This window comes from Ambystoma mexicanum, chromosome 6p, assembly GCF_040938575.1.
Source record: "Ambystoma mexicanum isolate Mex_15411 chromosome 6p, UKY_AmexF1_1, whole genome shotgun sequence".
NCBI classification, from domain to species: Eukaryota; Metazoa; Chordata; class Amphibia; order Caudata; family Ambystomatidae; genus Ambystoma; species Ambystoma mexicanum.
In genome coordinates, this window is record NC_090935.1 from 1,031,985,928 (window position 1) to 1,032,009,408 (window position 23,481).

At 47.9% G+C, this 23,481-nt stretch overlaps 1 protein-coding gene across 1 annotated transcript in view; it reads left to right on the top strand.

Moving 5' to 3' along the window:
* Window positions 1–23,481, top strand: part of SPTLC1 (serine palmitoyltransferase long chain base subunit 1) — a 1,178,456-nt gene that overhangs the window by 890,685 nt on the left and 264,290 nt on the right. The gene's annotated exons all lie outside the window — the stretch shown is intronic.

Here is a 23,481-nt window from a genome sequence, read left to right on the forward strand (position 1 = left end):
GATAGGGCAATCTACACAGTAGAACAAGCAAACACGGAACAAGGCTTCGGTGTAAAGATATAAAGGTATTTATTCATAACAGCACATCTATGGAAAACACTCTGGCTCTAATACGGCAAACAACTTCAATCACAATTACTATACGAAGAAAAAGATCAATCCCCTAACAATAGTCCGACAAGCCTAGGTTCACCGGCATCACTTATTTGCAGACAGAGGTGTATGCTTTAACCTAGATGGCACTCTAGTATTCGTTAGGACGGGAGAGAAAAAATAAGGCAGGTTATGAAATCAACTCAGTACCAATACTTTACGGACAAATGCAAGGCAAATAATGCAGGGTCTACTGCAGATCACAAAGTTCAGAGGCCAGGCCCACTCGGAGAGAGGCAAGGCGATATGTCCCAAAAGTGTCTCAGTGGAAATGCGCTTCGAGTCTTTATCGCAAATTGTTATGGAAAGTTTGGACCAGTTCAGAACAGAAAGTTAAAGAAAGCTTGAAGGCGACCCAATGGAAAGGCGAGGATTAAGACACCTCACTCTATCCGGCAGAAAGGGAAGCCAGGCGGACACAGTACCTTGTTTGTGGAGAGACAGCTCCGGCGGGGGCAGTTGTTCCTGGTGGTGGATGCACGTCGGGTCTTTGCCAAGAGAAGAGATGATCTCGTCGTCGAAGAAAAGTGGAAGATCGTTGCACCACCAGGGAAGAGACCAGCCGTGGAGTGCTCCGTCACAAGGCACCACCTTTTGGTCGCGGTACAGGGGTAGTGGCTATCCGGTTGCCGAGATGCTCTGCACGGGCACTGCAGTCCTGGAGCGAAGAAAAAGCAAAGGTGACTGGTTGTTCCCACCAGACAGGGGAAGAGACTCTCCGGCCGGGAGATCTCGCTGTCGTCGGAAGTGGTGAGTCGGTTCAGCAGGCCTCCACCGGAGGTGTCGTTGCAGGTCGGCTCAGCTTTACCCTCGTCGGATTCTTAGGTCCTGTGGCGACTTCTGAAGATCCAGTCCCAAAAACCCTGCTTTTATGCAGAAAACCCCCATTCATTCAGCCTAGCTGTCAATCAAAACACGCTAAGTGGTGAGTGGGGAGGCTCACCACTTGGGCCAATCACACCAGAGTGCGACTGGAGTGGGCAAGGCAACTCCGTCCAGGGTGCCTAAACCCCCTCCCACACCCCTGTGGTAACCCAGACAGAATGGCACCACTTTGGAGGGTCTCTGTACAGAAGCCCGCCAAAAGTGGAACAAAGGGCTCAACCTTTCGTTTAGGAGTCACAGAGATGAACACAGACGCCATTTTAAAAACCGAGTTCTGGCAGAAAATACCACTCGATAGACTTATTTAAGATAAGTAAACCAGTGGTATGTTAGAGATTAACGGGAAAAAGTATTAATCTCCAACAATGGGAAGAATCCCATAGGGTTATATCCGGGGTCGAATATAACAAGTAGTTTCCACTGCCACCAGCCAAAACTCGACGAGGGGGGACGGGACAGTGCCCCCTCGAATAACAGACCCAGGAGTAATCAAATTACCCCTACTAGTACGTCCACAATAGGATGGTTTGTACTAGTTCTGTTAGTAAATTTAGGTCTAGTAAAGCCAATGGTGACTTTACATGCCCAGGGAGACAGTAGTCAGTCCCCGGGTATGGAGTCTATGATGGAGGTCCGCTAGGACGCCCCAGTGCTACGGCACGGAGGGTGCGGTGTAACACACATAGAAAAACATATGAGAGCCTATGGAGTAAAAGACCCCATAGCCCATAGAACATATTGACATTCAAAGGAATTACACACATTCATGTCCAAGAGTGGGAGAAAGAGTCACACTCTTGGCAGGATGGAAAAAAACAAACTTCAGAAATCCAACAAAGCTGCTGGGGACTCACTAGATTAGGGAATTCAGCCTAAACCGAGAATTCTCCCTAACACTGCCCCATCCCCATCCCCATCACCCAGGGAGCCCTCACAAGGTCCTCTTCATGGGGACATACAGTCCATACAAGCTGACCAGGACATGTGGGCAGACGATCAAGGTGACCCCAGTCAGGATGCTGATGATACCTACCTGCAGGACGAGGACGACCCAGAGCTCCCTGTTGAGCCCTCCGTAGTTGAGGGAAGTCAGTCTTCTCCCATTGAGGACCTGCCTTTTTACAAGGAGCTGCAAAAGAAGGCTGCTCACCACTTTGGCATAAACACTGACGAATCCAGCCCCACAGGGACTGACTTTGTTGAGGATATTCTCAACGAGAAGTAACCTGTTAGCCAACCTATACCTCTTCTGGAGTCTTATCAAAAAAGGGGTCTCTCCATCCCGGTCTACCCCGCTCCCTTACTAGAGCGGTCAACCCACGAGTGGAAAAGTCGTTCAGGCCGTCTCCTTCAGATTCCATATATATCAGGGTTCATGTTAGTGGCGACTCCATGGTGGTCACCACTACAAGGAAGAGAGCTGGTGTTTCTCTCTCAACCTCTGAGGCACCTCCTAACAAGGAGTGCAAGAAATTGTACGCGCCGGGAAAGCATATCACAACCTCTGCTGCGTACCTTACTAGGATAGCAAACACCAGCTTGCTTGCCAGCTACAGCAGCACCCAGTGGGAGGAGGTTTCACAACATCTGGACTAGATACCGGAACAATCCCACCTTGTAAGATAGCCAATGAGGGGAAAACAGGTCTCCCAAAACATCCTGAAGAATGTCTTGGACTCTGCAGACACGTCAGGAAGAGTCATTGCAGAGGGGGAACCCTCCTTAAGACATTCCTGGCTTAGAGAGTCAGGATTTAAGCCAGAGGCGCAGGCGGCACTGATTAACATGTACATCGATGAGTCTCCTCTTTGGCAAAGCTGTCGACGACCAGCTGGAGACAGCAAAGGAGGAGCATAGAATCAAGACCCTTGGTCAGATTTCCAACAAGGCCTTCGTCCCAAGGGGAGCGCTCAAAACACACTGAAACTTTCCGGCGCAAGGCTCAGGAAAACAAGGCCAAGCCGGAGCAAACATGTCTGGTACCTCATTCTATAGTCCACACGTTCAGACGTCCGATCAGTACCAGCAGCATAGATTTTGCCACAGGAAAGGACGAGGTAGGGCTGCAGTCTCTAGCGGCCCATCAGCCCCTGCTGCCAAATGACGTGCCGATCCATGTTCCCTCCCATGTGTCCCCAGTCAGGGGTCGCATAACACACTTCGCCCAGTAATGTGAGGGAATAACATCAGAACACTCGGTCTTGGATACAGTTGCCAAAGAATACTCTGTTGAGTTCCTCAAAACACCTCTCCACCATCCACCTCGCGTAGGATGCATGTCCTCCGCACACATCAACATCTCCAAGGAGGAGATTAAAATCTTGTTACAGAAAGGAGCCATCCAAGGTGGTCCCCTTCATTTAACAAAATTAAAATATTTATTCAATGTACTTTTTCCAAACAAAGATCTAACTATGCGCCCAGTGCTGGACCTGCGCCCCGCAAACATGGATCAAACCACAAAAATTCAGGATGACAATGTTGCAGGAGGTCATTCTACTATTAAAGATAAGGGATTGCATGGCGATATTGGGCATGAATGATGCGTACTTTCATATTTCATTGTTGCCAGCGCACAAAAAATAACTGATTCAAATTGGGAAACGAGCACTACCAATTCAAAGTGCTACCATTCGGCATTGCATCAGCCCCCAGGGTAATCACAAAGGTCATAGCAGTGGTGGCTGTACACTTGCGAAGGCAGTCCATTCTAGTGTACCCTTACATAGACGGTCTAACTACCAGGGTCTCTTCCCCATAGGTGCCTTCAAAATATGCAGCAAACGATCAATATGCTGTTCCAATTAGGCTTCTCCATAAACTAGAAGTAGTTCCGTCTAGTGCCCAGTCAGGTAAAGCAATTTCTGGGGGCACTTATAAAAACAGATGTCGGGCTAGTCTACCCCTCCGAAGAAAGGGTCCAAAATATGCTATTTCAAACACCTCAGTACGTAGCCGGTTGTCAGGTGACGGCACGAAAGGCAATGCGTCTGCTGGGAATGATGGCTTCCTGCATGTACCTAGTGCCTCATACCAGGCTGCGCGTGCGTCCAATGCAAGAGTGACTAGCGAAACAATGGTTGCAAGCACGTGGGTGGTGGAACAGAAACAATCTGCTAAAGGGACAACCTTTCCACACACCAGCGATCCAGGCCACTCTCACAATAGATGCATGTATGACTGGGTAGGGCGCTCACTTCCTTCACCATACCACTCACAGCCTGTGGACACAAGCACTGACCAGGAAACACTTCAACTTTCTGGAACTTCTGGCAGTTATCAAGGCACTTCAAGCCTTCAAGACTTGGCTAGCTCACAAACCAGTCCTAGTCCTCAAAGGCAGAACCACTGCCATGTTTTTCATAAACAAGGGGGAACACATTCTCCACAGCATTCCAAATGAGCCCAGAACATCTGGCGGAGGGCACTAGATCACAAGTTCCCTGTAGCTCAATATGTTCCAGGGGAACTAAATTCCCTGGCAGATGTGCTAAGCAGGAGTACAATGCTACCCTTGGAGCACGAATGGCAACTAAAGAGACATGCTAGACGATGTCTTCTCAAACGAGTTCCCAGAAATTGACCTTTTTGCGACCCAAATGAACACGCAATGCCAGGATTACACGTCCAGCTTTCCCCAGAAAGGATCCAAGGGGAATGCACTTCTGATGAACTGATCAGGAAAATGTGCATACGCTCCCTCCCCCCCTGCCTCCCCAACGCCCCTTCTCTTTTCCCCCCCAACACTGATCCTGATGGCTCCAATGTGGGCCCGTCAAACCTGGTTCTCACATCTACAAATGATGTCCCTGTGTCGTCCAATGAAACTACCCTGCACGGACAACCTGTTGACCCAGCACCAGGGAACAACGCTGCACCCGTGCCCTCAGAAGCTGAACTTAGCAGCTTGGCTCCTGAGGTCCTAGAATTTGGTCATCTTAACCTAGACCAAAGGTCCATGGAAATACTCAAGGAGTCATGCACTTGGCTTCACGAACCCTCAGGACCAGCCCTCTCCCTAGCCCTCCCACAGGGTTACACCATCTTCAGACAGGATCGCCCCCTCCAGAAGGGAGGAGGTGTAGCCCTTGTAGCGAAAGAGACCATACCAATTAGAAAAGTGCAAGATGATCTGGGTTCCAACAGGGACTACCTGCTCCTCAGTCATCCCATCCCAAAGCTGCACTATCACCCTCCACATAGTGTATCGACCTCCAGGCCCAGCTATGGACTTCCATGACACCCTCTTACATGTCATTTCCAATAACCTAAAAAAATCCTCTAAAGCCATCCTGCTGGGGGACCTCAATCTTGGTCTTCATGATCTGTCAGACTCCCATGCTGCAACCCTCAACAAATCCTTATCCTCCCTGGGATTCCAACAAACGGTTAAAGTGCCCACCCACATTAAAGGTTGCACCCTGGACTGGGTCGCACACCACAACTGCCCCCTTGCTATTACAGCCATTTCTCCCATTCCATGGTCAGATCATCATCCCATTTGTTTCAATCTGAACATCCCCGAAGAGCCACCCCGGCCAGTTAACCCACTCCCTCCAACCTTGTGCAGAAGTTCCTGTCAGCTCACTAAGGAAAGGCTTCTACCCTACCTTTTGGCGCCTGCCCTCAAGGCAGCGTTTTCCAACAGCCCTGATACCCTTGCCTCCACCTATAATGATATCATCACCCATGCGGTGGACGCCATTGCACCACTTATCCCCAGGAAATCCAAGCGTAATAAAATTACAAATAACCTGGTTTTCTTCTGAAATTCTCCAGATGCGTGCTAGAAAACGAGCTGCACACTCCTCCTGGCTAGCCAAACCCTGTGACTCTACTAAAGTAGCATTGAAGACTATTGCAAACAATTATAAAGCTACCATTATCAAAGCCAAGAGTAATTCGTTTAACACTAGGATAGCAAACCCCAAATCCGGCACCAGAGAAATCTTTGCCATCTTCAGAGAGTTGGAATCACCAGCCCCCACTCCTCCTTCCACCTCCAAAAATGCAGACTGGTGTAACAGTATACAGGAGGCCATGCTTGACAAGCTCAACATCCTGCAAAGCAAAATCACAGACCACCAACAGGCCCTAAGCCAACAAAGTAAGGCCTCCTATGTCTCCCCCGTACATCCCCCTTTTCCTCCAAGAAAATTAATGAACAGGAAGTCATCGCCCTCCTTAAATCAAACCGTCCAACTGTAAAGGTGACGCCTGTCCCGCACAACTTATCAAAGAATGTGCCTCCACCCTTGCCTCTTTCCTGATCGCTTTTATCAATGCCTCCTTCACATCTGGACTTGTCCCTGCATGCCTCAAAGAAGCGTAGGTACACCCACTCTTGAAGAAACCCACACTTGACCCAACGGTCCCGGGGAACTACAGGCCTATTACTACAGTCCCCTTCCTATTAAAACTCCTAGACAAAGCAGCCTACCTGCAAGTCCAAAACATCCTTGAAGCCAATTGCCTTCTTGGTTTACGCCAGTTAGGCTTCCGTATCGGCCAAGGTACCGAAACCGCTCTTCTAGACCTTAAGAATCAGATTGATTATCTCAGACATGAAGGCAACCTGGCATTCCTCTTCCTACTTGACTTATCAGCAGCTTTTGATCTGGTAACTCCTCTCATCCACTGCCAACTTTTCCCTCAAGGCTACTGCTTGGAGTGCGTCCTTCCTCCAGGGTAGAGTAATGAAAGTCTTCTCTGACCGCCTGCGCCATCCCAGACCTGATCAAATGCGGTGTCCCACAGGGCTCCTACATGTCTCCCACCCTTTACAACCTTTTCAGGCCACTATTCAACTTCCTGGACGAGTTAGGCATATCATATATGAACTATGCGGATGACTTGCAGGTGCTCATTCCCCTCACCAGAGACTGAGTCTGACAGGGAAAAGCTAATCTCCATTTACTCCAAAATTCAAACCTGGATGGCAGAAAACTGGCTCTGCCTAAACGGCGAGCAAACTGAACTGCTACTTATTGGATCTCCGGCAACCCTAAAGAAACTTGATGAAAAGTACAGCTCTTTTACCATTGAAAATACTCATATCCCTGTGTCGCAGGCGGTCAAAACCCTTACCATGAACAGACAGGTCAACGCTATTGCATCTGCTGCGGCATTCCATTCAAAACTACTCCATGCAGCCAGACCCTTCCTGTCTAAACAGAACTGCCTTACCATAGCAAGGGCTATAATCTGGTCCCGGTTGGACTATTGCAACGCTCTCCAAGTAGGCACTTCGGCTAAAAACATCAGAAAACTCCAGACCATACTGACCAATGCCCTGTCGGTCTTCTGCCGGCATCTGAAAAAGGGAACATCTCTGCTATCAGGAGACTAGTCCACTGGCTCCCCATCAAGGAACGCATCAACTTCAGATCTCTCGCCATCACACACATGTCTTAAGAACATTTCCCCCCCTGTACCTCTCCCAGAGATTTGTTAAACCCATCTTGGACAGACCCACAAGAATGGCCTACACAAATATGGTCCCCATACCTAAAACCCTGAGGACTTGTGCAGGAGATTCTAGCTTCCCTTTCATCGCTGCGACTGGAACTCCCAACCACCGCACCGAAGGAGCATTGAATCTCACATAGCTTCCAGGAAAGCCATTAAAATGCTGTTGTTTGTATGAAGGGGGCTTTGTAGATTTATGTTGCCTCCCATCTCTTGTTTGTCCATGAACCCATGCACTGTAAACTCTGCTTGTCTGTAAGTTTTGGTTTATGCAATTTTCCATGCATCTGTCTCCCTTAATTTTGCCCAGGTTTCTGCTCTCTGTAACCCACGAGCAAGGCTTCGCACCCTGTAACTAGGACACCTACTTGCAACAGCACCTCGATGCCCCTGGGTTGCAACGCTCTTTACAAATAAAATAAAAAATAAAAATAAAAAAAATAATAAAATAAAAAATAAAAAATGCAAGCCTAACACATGGCACTGCTATTTTAACAAATAGAAGCGCTTTGTGTTATGGTGCAGAAGATGCTCTCTCAATCTAACTGACTGTGCACCAACCAATTTAGTCAACTACCTCCTCTAACTAAATGACTCAGGATTAGTCTTTAACTCACTTAAAGTACACGTAGCGGCCCTCTCCACTTACACCACGTCTCAGAGTAAAGTTTTGTGGTGGAATGTGGCCGTAATTAAGGCTTTCATGAAGGGCGTCAAAAGGTACCCTCGAATCTCTAATCCTAGTTCCGGCTGGAACCTCAATGTCGTACTCACAAGGCTCATGGGGGGGGGGCCTTCGAGCCTATGCACAAAGCCAGTGTTAAAAATCTTACCTACAAAACAGCCTTTCTTAAAGCCATTACCCGATCTGAAGGGTCAGTGAACTACAAGCTCAGTCTGTACAAGACCCCTTTGTAGTTATGCAGAAAGACAAGGTTGTGCTACACATTCCTATCCGTGATTTTCAACAAAGTTCATATCGAGGTTCCATGTAAATCAAATTATAGCGCTACCTGCGTTTTTCCAAAATCCAACAAACGCAGCAGAAAAGAGTCTACATACACTAGATGTACGCAGAGCTTTCATGTTTTACATTCAAAAGACAGTTGATCGGGAAGAGCGATCGCTGCTTTGTGTCTGTAGCCGCTGGAAAAGAAGCATATCCTATCTCTAGGGCAGCGTTTTCTAAATGGATGGTTAACTTCATCCAACTCTGTTACTCTCTTGCCAAGAGAACATTGCCTTTTTAGCCCAAAGCACACTACTCGAAGCGCTGGGTCAACTTTAGCATTCATAGCAAATGTGTCCCCAGATGCCATTTGCAAGGCTGCTACTTGGAGCTCAGCACACCCCTTCACCCAGCATTACTGTCTGGACACACATTGTAGGAGTGATACACAGGTGGGACAAGCAGTGCTGAAACATTTCTTTGCAGTTCTACCTTCTCACAACCCACCTCCTTCTACTAGTACTGCTCGCTGGTCTATGCAAAGCATGTGATTCTAAGCAGATTCACAAGCCTCAGAATGGATACTTTACTCACTGTAATTGTATTTCTGATGCTTGTATCTGCTTAGATTCACATGTTCCCGCCCTTCCTCCCCTCTTGGAGTAGAAAGAGCTTGGGAAAGAAGCGCTGATCTTTCACACCTCATGGTCTCCACCTACACTTCACTCTTGCAACTTAGACTCCCTCTTGTCAGAAACACATAATCTGAGGGACCTCAGCGTTTAAGGGATCATGGATACAGGGAACGTCACACTAGGGATTTAGTATTGGTCACGCCCTGTCGAGGTCCCTTTTCGAACTTCGAAAACTTCATGAGCAATACTTTGCATCTTCCACTAGATGATGGCCTATGCAAAGCATGTGAATCTAAGCAGATACAAGCACCAGAAATAGGATTAGGTGAATAATGTATCCCATCTCTGAGGCTTGTGGATCTGCTTAGAATCACATGCTATGCAGAGGCCAATATCTAGTGGTAGTCGTGGAGTATTGTATGACTTGTTTTCAAAATTCGAAAAGGGATGTCGAGTGAGCGTGTTTGTAATACTATCCCTTGTATGACTTGTACTGGTACCCATGGTCCTTCACGTGCCAAGGTCCCTCCGTTTTTTTTCCGCCATCGCAGTCGATCGCTATTTGCAGAAGTCCTTGGCGAACGCCATTTATTACAAAAAGTTATAAACCTTGCGTCTGCTCCTGTTTATCATTTTGATGACCTTTTTTCATAAGCCACTGAAGAAAGAAGAAAGTCTCCAGATCTGAAGCTCGAAGCTTTGATTGGAGAGCCTCTCCTTTCAACTGTTGCCTTTGGCCTACGCCAGGCGCCGGCCTGTTAAAGTAGTGAGAGTGGGGGTTGTAATATACTCTTTCACATAGATAATGTCTTTTCTTTTCTTTCCCCTTTACATTTGCCGCTGAGCTGCCTTTTAGGCCAATTCTGGAAAATACACCATTTAAATTCAGCCCATCGTAAATAACTTTGGAAGGACATGCACTATGTGCAATCATTTCCTCCCCAGAGATCACTCTGAAAATCATGTGTAAACTATTTAAACCGAAAACATTAAAGGACCAGCCTACAAAACGTTGGGTAGCCTAGGCCTTGTCGGCCGAGGCATTCATTGATGTCGCAACAGGCACTGAAGAGGAACAAGGCAGCTACGGTGCACACAGTGACATCAGACGACATGGGTTCTTGTGAATCCCTAGGGCCAGTCCCGCCTCCATAAGCAGTCCGGAGGTCCTGTGATGGAGACCACACTCGGCAACAGAGGCACACATTCCCATCGCAACAAAGCACACAACCCTTAGCCGTTCGTCAACTAAATCGTTGGACAAACACGCCCAGGTGGTGTCGAAGGAAAGCGGTAAAACCCTTTCGAAGGGATTGTGTCCTCTGACGTAGTCCACATCTTTGACAATAATCACCACAGCTGTGCTGCTTCGAAAAACTTTTTCGGCGTAGGCGTCCTGCGTCAATGACGTTGATACGCTGTCCCTCGAGGGCCTCCGTCGACATCACCGGATGTTATATCTAGGACGCACGATGCCTGTAGCCTCAGTTGCGTTTTTTCCACGAATGTGTTCGCTTCCGATTCTCGGCACGCCTCGGTTCTTCTACTTTGCTAAAGTTGAGAAAATGTCTTCGTCGTCTTCTACCCCGAAGTCGTGCTTTGAAAAGTGTTGGGACTGCAGTTCCAAAATGCCGATTACAGACCTGCATGATGTTTGCCTGTGGTGCTTCGGTGAAAGCCACGCCACCAACGATTGCGATGAATGCCAGTCCCTAACCTCGAAGGCCTTGCGGAAGCGGAAGAAGTTGTTGTCGGTAGGTAGGGTTGCTAAACCCCGTAAATCGAAATCCACTGGTCTTTCGATCAATGATTTGAGGGGCGACTAAGTGTCGGCGTAAGTCCAGGGGGTCTTGTTCTAGGAGTGGGTCCCGCCATTCCTCTGCCTCTTCGAGGCATTCATGGAAGCGCGTCACCGGTCGCCTTCCGCGTCCTTGTCAGAGGACTCCGCCAGACGGCAGTTGGCTTGTCCCACGAAACACTAGTCACCGGCCGAATGGGATGAATTCCACTGGCAGATGATGGCGATTTTCGAATCGCAGGGCACCGTTCCGTCAGCGCCTTGAGGGAAGCCGGCAAGAAATGCGCTAGAGCTGCCGCTCGCACTTATTCGGGCTCAGGCGGTCGGTGCGATCATCAGGAACCGTTGCGGTCCCGATCAGACAAGGATGATCGCCACCGTGCCCGGTCCCAGTCCTCGATGCCATTGAGACCGTTGGAGCCTGTGTTGAGGCCTTCTAAGAAAGCATCAGCACCATGTCCGTCGAGGGACTCTCTCGAGGCTCGGGCTCCAAGGAAGTCATCGGCACCGAGGCCGTCAAAGGACACGATTGGGGCTCCATCCTCGAAGCCGTTGTCGAAGTTGTCGGCACCTCGGTCGACGTCGACGCCACTTCCATCGGCACCCTCAACCCAGAGGTGCCCCGGAGAGCTGTGGAAGCTCTGAGAAAGGCTTGCAGCAAGTCTGTGCAGCCTATGTTTGATCCATACTCTGTTCCTCCCCCCAGGGTGGAATTGTTCCAACCCTTGGAGTACATTTCAGAGGTGGAGGAAGGGTTTGATGAGGAGGGGGTTGTGCCTACTGAGGTTCCTGATGATCTGTTGTCTGGTCATAGCCACCTGGAAGACGTTTGTCAATCTTTACATGACACCAGTGATCTTGATACCTCTCTGGAGGTTGTTTGGCAGGCCTGAGCCTGGTACACATGCTGACTCCTCGTACAGGCGCCTCATGTCGAGTGTGACTTGAGTATTTGGGGTGGTCGGCTCCATCTGCTGATTTTCGGCAGGATGATCTTACAGACATCCTGGATCAAGGTCCACCCACTGACCCGGTGTTGCCATTTCATATGGCGTTGCAAAGAAGGGTGGAGGCGTCTTGGACTGTTCCGGAGAGTCTCCCGGCAGTGAATAAGTTGTTACTGAAAAAATACCGCCCTGCCAGTGGTGACCCCTGCTACTTGTCTACGCACCCTACTCCAGAGAGTTTGGTGGTGCAGGCGGCTACAGCCCCAGCAAAGCAGGCTGCGTACCCTACTATCCCTCCAGATAGGGACGACATGTGCTTTGATGGTTGGGCGAAGGTGTTTTCTTCTGGGGGTATGGCTTTAAAGGCATCCAACTCCGTTTGTGCCTTGGCAAGATTCACTCACACTCTGTGGAATTGTTTCGTTGGCGGCTGAGCATATTCTTGAAGGGGAGGAACGGGATGGTTTTTCAGCCCTCATGCAAGATGGCAAGGATGCCATGTGTGAATCCGTTCAGTCGGGTCTGTACTTGGCAGACTGTGTCAGCCGGTCCATGGCTGCGAGCACCGTGATACGCAGGTTTGCGTGGTTGCGGAAGTCGGGGTTTGCTCCGGATGTGCAATCCCGGCTCCTCAACATGCCCTTTGATGGTGTCCATCTTTTTGGCAGCAAGGCTGACGAGAGCCTTGAGAGGTTGCAGACCTCCAAAGCTGCGGCAAAGACTTTGAGTGCTGCAGTACGTCAACCTCCGCCTTTTCGTCCTAGGGGACAGCAACAGAGGGGAGGTTCCTTTCGATACTACTCTTCCTTTGGTAGATCAAGAGGAGCTGCTAGTCAAAAGGGCCAACGTAGGAGTATCCGAGGTGGAAAACAAGGTACTTGAGGTGTTAAAGCCGCTCGGGCAGTTACCTCCTTGCGCACAGGCACTGCCGCAGCCGCTTCCGCTCAGTCATGAGGCCATGTCCCATGGTTCACCGGTTGGGGGGAAGGCTGGCGCAGCATCTTGTAGAATGGTGTGCCATTACTTCAGATGTGTGGGTTCTGGAGATCATAGCCCACGGCTACTGTCTTCCTTTCCGGCAGAGGCCTCACGACAATCCACCGGGGAAGCTCTCTTTGAAGCGTCCGGATCCGCTCCTTGCGCAGGAAATCCTATCCCTGCTGGAGAAAGGCGCATAGAACTGGTGCCTGTAGCGGAGAGGAACAAGGGATGGTATTCCCCATATTTTTTGATCCCGAAAAAAGACGGCAGATTGAGACCCATCATGGACTTGAGTAGTTTGAAAAAGCTGCTCAGGAAGGACCAGTTCAAGATGGTTACTCTTTCTCAAGTCCTCCAGGCCCTTCAACTTCTGGATTGATTGATGTCTCTCGACCTAAAGGATGCTTACTTTCATGTGCCGATTCATCCCAAGCACAGGAAGTACCTGAGGTTCGCGGTTGGCGACTTGCATTTTCAGTTTTGGGTCCTGCCGTTCGGATTGACCTCCGCCTGAGGGTCTTCACCAAACTTATGGTGGGGGTGGCAGCGTATCTCAGGAAAGGGGGGGGATTCACGTCTGCCCCTACCTGGACGATTGGTTGATAGGGCCCATTCTCCCGAGCAAGCCCTGGATCATTTGTCCATCACCTGCCACTCCATTCACAAGCTGGGCTTCTCCCTCAATTTAAAGAAGTCCCATGTGACACCTACCCATCGGCTCCAGTACATCGGAGCAGTGTTGGACACATCCCTGGGGTTGTGTTCGCCCCCCTAGGTGAGGGCTCATCACATTCTGCAGATGGACAAATTTCAACGTGCCCAGAGTCTCCCGGCGTTCGAGTTCTTGAGGTTGCTCGGCCTCATAGCATCCTGCATTTTTCTGGTGCCAGAGGCCAGGCTGCAGATGAGATCTCTGCAGTGGGCTTTCAAGATGCAGTGGTCGCAGTTCTCCGGGAGGATGTCGGATACGTTCAGATTCTGCCCTCGGTTGCACAGGATCTTCTGTGGTGGGCCGTCAAAGGAAATCTGATGAAGGGTGCTCCGTTTTGGCAACCATGGCCGGAGGTGACTATCGTGACGGATGCATCCCTCACAGGTTGGGGAGCTCATGCCAACGAGCTGATGGCCAGTGGCCGTTGGTCTCCGTCGGAGTCCAGACTCCACATCAATCTGTTAGAGCTGCAGGCTGTCAGGCTAGCCCTGAAGGCTTTTCTGCCAGCTGTGCGAGGGAAGAATGTCCTGATTATGATGGACAATACAGTGGCCATGCACTACCGCAACAAAAAGGGGGGGTGCAGGGTCACTCCCGTTGTGCAGGGAGGCGATGCAGCTCTGATTCTGGGCCATCCAGCAGGAAATTTCGATCTCAGCAGTTCACCTGACCGGAGACAAAAACGCAGCGGCGGATGCTCTGAGCAGGCAGAGCGCGGTCTCTCACAAGTGGGAGCTGGCTCCGGAAGTTCTTTTGTGGATCTTCGCCCTTTGGGGAGCCCCACTAGTCGATCTCTTCGCCACCAGTGTCAATGGGAATTTCCTCCAAGAGGAGCCTAAGGGTAAGCGTTCGTAGTGGAGTGGTCCTTCCCACTGCTGTACGCGTTCCCTCCAGTCCCCGTCATTCCGCAGGTGTTGCGGAGGTTCGGTTCCTGGATGATCCTCATTGCTCCAGCATGGGCCAGGAGAGCGTGGTACCCGGACCTTCTAGAAATGGCCATCTGCCCCCCACGTCGTCTTCCCTACCGAGACAATCTGCTCTCACGGGAGGGGGGTCGAGTTCTCCATCCAGAGGTCATTTTCTCTCAGCCTTCATGCTTGGTATCTGAAAGGCTGAGATATAAGGATTAGGACCTCCCCGAAGACGTGATGGAGGTGTTGCTTTCAGCCAGAAGGCCCGCAACGAAATCCCTGTACCGTTGATTTTGGAGGAAGTTCTGCTACTGGTGCAGGGTACAGAATGTGGATCCTTTCCAATGTTACATTCCTTTGGTTTTGTCTTTTTTTGCTTTCTTAAGCCTACAAGGTCCTGCATGTGGGTACCTTTAAGGGTTACCTGGGTGCGCTGTCCCATATTTAAGCGCTCGTCTGAGGAATGTTCTTATTTTAAGATCCCTTTGATTTCACAGTTTCTAAAAGGGCTAACTAATGTGTTTCCACCGTCGCCTTTCCAGGTGCCAGGATGGGATTTGAATTTGGTCTTAATGTTCCTAATGGGAGCTCCGTTTGAGCCCTTATATTCTTGTCCATTGCGACTATTGTCCTTTAAAACTGTATTTTTTGTTGCGGTTACTTACTCACACAGAGTGAGTGAGTTGCAGGCACTTTCCGTCATACCACCCTTCACTGTATTCCATAAGGACAGGGTTGTCCTTAGGGTGCGGCCTTCCTTTCTTCCGAAGGTTGTGTCGGAATTCCATCTGAGCCAGAAGGTAATTTTTCTGGCTTGCTTTCCTCCTCCACATCCTGGTAAGGAAGAGGAAAGACTCCATAGGTTGGACCCTAGGAGAGCTTTGAGTTTCTATCTCTCATGGATGTCCCGGGTCAGAGTGGGCGATCAGCTCTTTATTGGTTACGCTGGAAGGCCTTTAGGTCAGGCTGTTTCCAAGCAGACCTTATCGAGATGGATAATTTTGACGATCTCTGAGTGTTATCGTTTGGCGGGAAAGGACTCTCCAGTAGGCTTAGGGGCTCATTCTACTAGGGGTATGGCTGCCTCCACTGCCCTAAAGAGGGGTGTTCCGATTTGCAATAGTTGCAAAGCAGCCACATGGGCCTCTGTCCATACTTTTGTGAAACATTAGTCCTTGGACTCTATCCATGGGCAGGATTTGGCCTTTGGTAAGGCAGTCCTCTATTCTGAAATTTGATTGGGCTTTCTAAAATGATGCAATTGTAAATTATTTTCCCACCTCCATACGTTGGTACTGCTTTGGGAGTCTGTCGGAGATGTGGAATACGTCGGAGGACACAATCCCTTTGAAAAACAAGTTACTTATTTTACCTGGTAACGTTCTTTCGATGGGATCTTCCGACATATTCCACATCGTATCCTCCCTACCTGCGCCTCTACTGAATTTCTTATGCAATTGCAGCTTATGTTTCCGCAAGGCTTTCTGTAGTCATACTGGCAGAAGATTGGTGCCACACGTTCTTGGGGAAAAAACTACAACTGAGGCTATGAGCATCGTGCGTCCTAGATATAACATCTGGTACCGTCAACGGAGGCCCTCGAGGGACAGCGTATCGACGCAGGACGCCTACGCAGAAAAGGTTTTCTGAAGCAGCACAGCAGTGGTGATTATTGTCAAAGATGTGGAATACGTCTGAGGAACATCCCATCGAAAGAACATTACCAGATAAGATAAGTAACTTGTTCTTCTAGCTCGAAGCATCCTTTGGGGCCTCGCCTACTCGATCACTGCATAACAAACACAGGAAACATACGCTGAGCAAAATAATTACAGGCACAGTGCCTAACTATACGTGTGCCGAAAAACAAACACCAAAACTCAAAACGTAGAAAGCGGTATGTCAAAACCTAAACACTTACATTTAAAACGTGTTTTGAAAAGGGTTTTAAAGCCGACTCCTATAAAATCAGCTGTGCTTTCCACTTCCATTGACATCACATCGAAAGATACATTGTATACACCTTCCTTATCTTCTTTATCATAAGCTCTGCATTTCATGGAAAGGATCCCACCAATTCTTTTCAGTTTCAAGATGTCTCTTGCTCAAGTCAGTTGACTAGAGAGAAGTTAGAGCGAACCATGAAACAAACTTCATGCTTTGATTTCATGGACAGACACCCTCACCAATTTACAACCCACGGAGGGGGCCATGGGGGAACCTCCAGCTAAAACACAAAGGTTGCACTCACACTGTCCCCCGACACTACTTCTACTCAAACTGCCCCTGTTGATAATTAAGGGGCATCAGATCTTAACATCATTGATGACCAACAGGGTGACCAATATTCACAAGATGACCAATTTACTCAAGATCAATATTATGACGATGACCTTACGTGTTGCCATCACCTGAAGACCAAGATCTACCCATTGCTGATTGCCCTATACATGACCGGCTGCAATATAAGGACCTACCTATTAAAGCCGCTGAGCATTTTAAAATTTACACACAAGAAGCCCTACAGGACACAGACTTTGTGGACAATATTTTAGGTGACAAATCAGTCACACAATTTATCCCATTACTACAATCCGTGCAAAGATGCATTTAGCCCTCTTTATTGACTCCATCGTTAACTAGAGCCGTAAACCCTAGAATGAAAGAACATAAGGCCTGCACATACAGATTCCCTCTATATTTCAGGGGACAACTAACTTAAACCAGATTCCTTGGTTGTTATAACCACATGGAAGAGAGCAGGTACCCAGCTGTCATTTGCAGAAGCACCCTGAAAAAGAAAGCAAAAAACTGTATACCCTAGGCCGGAAAGTGACTATATCAGCAGCGTACCAAACAGGCATTGTAAACCTTGTTGGCAAGTTAAAACTGCCATTCCTGAGCCATTAAAATCCCAGATTTTAAAATCGGTGTCTAAAGGCAAACAGGTTGCCATCTGCATTCTCAAACAATTAAGAAGCAGCAGATCACACTGGCCGCATTATTACAGAAGGTACACTTTTAAACGGCACTCGTGGATACGCCAATCGGGGTTTAAACTAAAGCCACAAGCTACCTTACTAAATATGCCCATTGAGACCAATGTTCTCTTCGGCAAAGCAGTTGATGCATGTAAAAGTGCAGAAGAAGAGCATTAGACCCTAAAAACTTTAGGTCAGATATCAAACAAACCCTATATAAAAATTGTTTTTAACACCCGCTGTTTCTTTCGCAGGCAGGGATTCGCACACTCATCAGTCAGTATACAATCCGTGCCAGCGCTATTTTGGTTTAACCCTCAGAGCCAATCCACCCCGTACCAGTCTAACTTTCAACGGAGCTACAGAAGAGCTTTGAGGTAGGGGTAGAGCTGCCACTGCTAGAGGCGTCTCTGCCTCTGAGCAATGACATTCCCGTCCTAGTTCCCTCCCATGCCTCTCCAGTAGGAGTCTGTATTTGTCAATTCACCCACGCATGGGAGGGAATCGCATCAGATCAGTGGATGTTATCTACAGTGACAAATGGTTACTCAATCGAGTTTCTAGAGAAACCCCAACTTCATCAACCAAGAACAGCATCAGAGAATCCTGCAGGAAGGAATTGAGTCGCTTCTTCAAAAAGACGCAATAGAACTACATTTAGTTCACCAGGTAAACAAGGGTAGTTATTCTGTGTGCTTCTTAGTGCCAAAAAAGGATTTAACTATGCACCCTGTGTTAGACCTACGTCCAGCCAACACATTTGTGAAACCGCAAAAGGTTCGAATGACAACACTGCAACAAGTAATTCCCCTTTTAAAACGGGGGGATTACATGGCAACATTGGACATGAAAGATGCATACTTAAATATTTCAATGGTACCAATGCACCAAAATTACCTGCGCTTCCAACTAGGAAATACCCACTATCTGCTCAAAGTGCTCCCCTTTGGCATTTCATGAGTGCTAAGGGAGATCACCAAAGTCCTAGCAGTGGTAGCACACTTGTGAAAGCTATCCATCCCAGTGTACCCTTATCTAGACAATTGGCTCATAACAGAAGAAACACCACAAATGTGTCAAAAGAACACTCGAGCATCAATCTATTGTTTCAATTGGGGTTCCCAATCAACAAGAAGAAAAAGTCTTATCCCCAGTCGAATAAAACAATTTCTGGGAGCGCTAATAACCCAAGAAGGCTTAGTTTTTCCCTCAAACGGTAGTCCAGAACAAGATGTTCCAAGAATCTCATTAAGTGGCCGGTCGTTGGATGACTGTGTGCAAGGCAATGTGCCTGCTTGAGATGATGGCTTCTTGCCTGCATCTGCTCCCACGCGTGCGTCTGCGTCCTGTGCAAGAGTGGCTAGTGAAAGAATGGTCTTGGGCTAGCGGTCAGTGGGACTATCTAGTGATCGGTTCGCAGCCCTTAGTACAGGCTATACTCTGATGGTCCAAAGAAAATGTTAAAATGGAAACCCTTTCACTTGCCACCAGTGCAGGCCACTCTCACAACAGACTCCTCACTCTGTGCAGGGAGCACATTACCTTCATCACACTGCACACGGCGTGTGGACACAATCAACAGCAAATTATCACATCAATTTACTAAAATTGCTAGCAGTCCTAATAGCCATACAAGACATCACTTAGCAGAACAAACAGTCCTAGTCCTACCACTGCTATGTTCTTTCTCAACAAACGGGGCGGGGCACGCTCTCCAAGTCTTTCCAGATTGGCCCAAAAGATTTTTAAATGGTCTCTCAAACGCAATCTTTTCCTATTGTCGCAACACGTTTCAGGGGAACACAATTTACTAGCGAACACTTGAGCAGAAATCTACAGCTTCCCATAGAACACTAGTAGCGAATTCACACAGATATTTTACACAGTGTCTTTGCCCAATTGTGGCAACCACATCTAGATCTGTTTGCAGCAGAGCAAAACACACAATGCCCAGTCTTTGCATTCAGTCCAAGGGGATCGCCCTGTGGATGAGCTGGTCAGGGAGATTTGCTTACGCTTTTCCACCAACACCTCTCCTCAACAAGATAGTGCACAAGATGCACATGGAAAAAAAAGTCACTCTAATCCCAACAGCTCCAATGTGGGCTTGACAACCATGGTTTCCACACCGACTCAAACTATCGATGTGCAAACCAATCAAACTTCTGTGCCCATATAACATGCTGTCCCAAAACAAGAAGTCAACATTCCATCCATACCCTGAAACTTTGAACTTGTCAGCCTGTCTCCTGATGTCAGAGTCTGGACATTTAAACCTTCCACAAAGTTCTATGGACATCTAAAAAGAGACACAAAAACCCAATACAAGACACTGCTGTTTTAACAAATGGAAACAATATCATCTGTTGCAAATCACGTAAAATCAATCTAATTCACTGTTCCCCTTTGCGTGAGTGATCCAGGCAAGAGCAGATTTGCAGAGCCCTAAGTCCTGCAGAGTGAGTAGGTGAAAGGAAGAGCTTTTTCTTTGTCTAGAGGGAGATGCAGCATCTTTAGTTGCTCTAATGTCTCCTAACCAGGCCAAAAGCGGTGGGCTGTTGCTGTTGCTTGGTAGTTGCCAAGGAAAATATTTCCAGGGGGGACATTTACCCAAATTACTGTGAAGGACATCGAGCACTTTCTCAAATGTAGTTTAAAATGGTAAATAAAAGCAGTCTTAGAATATCTTGAGGAATGCTTTTTTGGGGTGCAGAAAAAGGAAATCCTCAATAGTGACGTTTTCCCAACATCTTTTTCACATGAAAACATGTATGTTTCTTCACCCATATTTTAATAAATAGAGGCAGAAATGGTTGAAAAAGATAGTTTAGTCATTAAGGATAAGGGAACTGTGTGGAGCATGTATGTTTTGTAGATTGACAAGAGATTTCAATGGTCCTGTTTGTGGTTAGTCAGTTCATTTGGATGGCTCAGTGATGGAGCTATGATAGTCAAATAACTGCTTTTGTAACCTGTTCACAATATAACAGAATAATATTCTAATGGGTTGATGGATGGGTTTTTATAGATGTACTAGCTTAAACCTAGATTTTTATGAGACATTCGTTTATTCATATGTGGCATAGCGGGTTGCTATCTACTTCTTGCTCAGGCCTAGAATGTAAGATTTGTATAGCTTTGTCTTAACACATAGTTCTTCCACTCTGCAGTCAGCTGCTTGATAGGAGTGAAAGACCATAATCTAGGACTTCTTTCCTGTTTATTTTGATGGACCTTTGTTGCTGTTTTCCATATATAAACAAAGCTAGAGCAGAGCACTCAAGATAAGGCCCCAACAGGATATGTGCCCAAAAAAGAAATGCTTTTATGTTGCAGGACTATATTGGGACATCTCTGGTAGTCTTCAAACATGGGTGGCAATATTTGTGACCATGTGAATCAAAGAAGTGAATGCTCTTCTAAGTATGCATCCAAAGTAGCCATATACATTATAAAAAACCTAAAATGTCCACAGTAAACAAATGCAGAATGTCCTTGCGTTTCATGTGAATAATGACCATGGAACCCCCAATGTATCCTGGCAACCTCCTACCCTTGCAGACCCTACTCTATAACAAAAGTATCAATTTACTCTAAATATTGACCGGTGTGCTCCTAATTTACCTTTTGTGGCCTCTAAAGCCAATATTTTTGCCCAGACATCCCTATAAGGACTGTCCAACCCATTAGGTGCCATGATTCATTAAATTGCCTCGTTAATAACTTTTGACATGAGTCACTCTCCTAATAAATTCTCACATTCTCAATTAGCTAACCCCTTATCCCTAACTAGACCTTATGGCAATTAGCTAAGAAAGGTACTTTAATCAAGGAGCTAAATGTACTTCTAATCTTATGTTTACCCCCAATAGTGACAAAACACTGTTTCTTCAACCTTTGTGCAAGGCTGGAGTGATCCTCTTGGGTATCCACTTCAGCAGCTCCTCAGCCTTGTTTGTGCCCCAGAAGACGCACTCCGCCTTCCAGTAACGTGAAGCTTGACTGGTTGTATTCCTGCTTTAATTCTTCAGGTAATATGGGCTTTCTTTGGATTGTTCAGTCCTTCTCTTCTCAGCAATATGTGCCAGGTCCAGGAAGAGTACAATCTTATGTTGCAGGCCCACTAAAGACCAATTTGTAATTGTCCAAGTCTAAATCTTGCAAATTACTACGTGTGCCCATTTTGATACTAAACCATTTATCAGTGTATATAGGATTGTTCTCTATATCTAAGCAAGGATCTCTGAGAGCCAGTTGGAAGCAAAGGATATTGATTTGCATCCCTTAGAGTTGAGAAGAGGCGACCTACTATCATTTGTTTTAAACACACCACTTTCTTATTAGTTACTCCGTTAATCTCTTTGCTCACCTGCTTCATTACTGGGGTTGTCTAAGCACAGGCTTCAAGATTGTTGGGAGCTATTTAGCTCCTGCTTCTAGCCTAGGGGAGCCTGGTTAGCATAAAACCAAACGTTATTTTTGGCTCCTGGGGCCAAGTTGTGCATTACAAACATGTATATGTGACATTAACTGGGTATTTGAGAATGTTTATAAAGAAGAATTAGAAACACTCTTAATACACATTTAAACAGAATATATCATACATAATGGGCAAAAAGTTAAAGCAGAATCTCCCAGTAGCTCCTGGCTCCGCTGCTGAAGCTCCTGCCTACAGGGTGAAGCCCGAAACCCAAGAGCTGGATTTAGATCCTGCCCATCAAATCTTGATTTTGAACCCTGTGAACACATCAGTGAATAATCTCTCTAATCTCTATAACTAAGTAATAAACCCCGATGGGCCGGGGCATTACTAGGCCTGGTAATGTCCCACCCACAGGGGTTTATTGCTATTAGTATCCCAGCGTGTTTGTAATTTCTCAAATTGAAAATAAACTACAAAACAAGATGGCCACCATGGATCAGGGAGAAGGGAATTACACCTCCTGCGGTCATTCTCGTTGGTGGGGGGGTGTGCTTATGGTGACTGCCTAAGCATAGAGCTCCCTGATCATCGGGTCTCTAAGTGGATAGAGCCCCCACTTAGGACTCCGCCCCCCACCTGGGTGTATGACCCCTAGGAACATCTCGGGAAAACGTGTGAAAGGAGAAGCGGATTGTTCCCCCACTGTTCCTAGATACACGGCAGGGAAGCCCTTGCGGAAAACAAGTGCTTCCCCAACGCAGCGATCTGCTGCGATGACGAGCATCATAGCGCCAGGAGCAGATTTGTGCCTGTGAGCTGTGACCCGGGCCACAGAGAGACTGGGGAGCATTGGAGCATTAAAGCGGTGGCGCTGGAACCCCGGTATTGGAGGTTCAGACCGGTTCACGGCTGGACGGTGGCCCCCCACCTGAGTTGGAGCGGGTGTAGGTACTCCGGAGAGGTGAGCGACACCTGGTTGTGACCGACCCTGGGCCGCCTGTCCCAGGCCAGTTTGTGAAGCGCAGGAACGAACAGTGGTGCAGGGGGACTGGCGCCGGTGTCCATGGGGAGTGAAAGGGCCACAGTGTATATTGGCCCCAGAACCGTGCGGCAGTCGAGAATTGGATGGTGAGGCAACTCCCTCCCCCCCACCCCCCATGGGCAGAGCAGGTGCCAGGAGCAACTGGAGGTCCCTGTTGGAGGATTAACACAGGGAGTAATCCTAGGCCTGTTGAAGGGGGTGAGAGCCTGGCCCGGGCCCATGGGATAAGGTGTGGGCTCCCTGGATACAGCCAAAGGTGCGTGCCGAATTTACTCTAACGAATTGAGAGGGGTTAGTGAACTGGGGTTGAGGCCCGGCAGTGGATGGTGCGGACAAACTGAACGTGGCACTCTTTTGGACTAGTTGGGCCTGTGGATCCTCACTGTATGTGGGCAGAGTTGGAGCGCCCTGTGGAAGGAGAGAGCAGCTTGTGCCGAGACCAGGAAGGCGACAACTAGTCGAGCAAATCCAGCATAGTCTAACAGCCTTGTGGCAGGAGAGTTGTGGCCCAGGTCGTGATTGATAGGAGACTGGGGCCCTGGTGAACTGTGAAGTGCAACTGCACATTGGGAGACCGAGAACTAAGAAGTGATCCA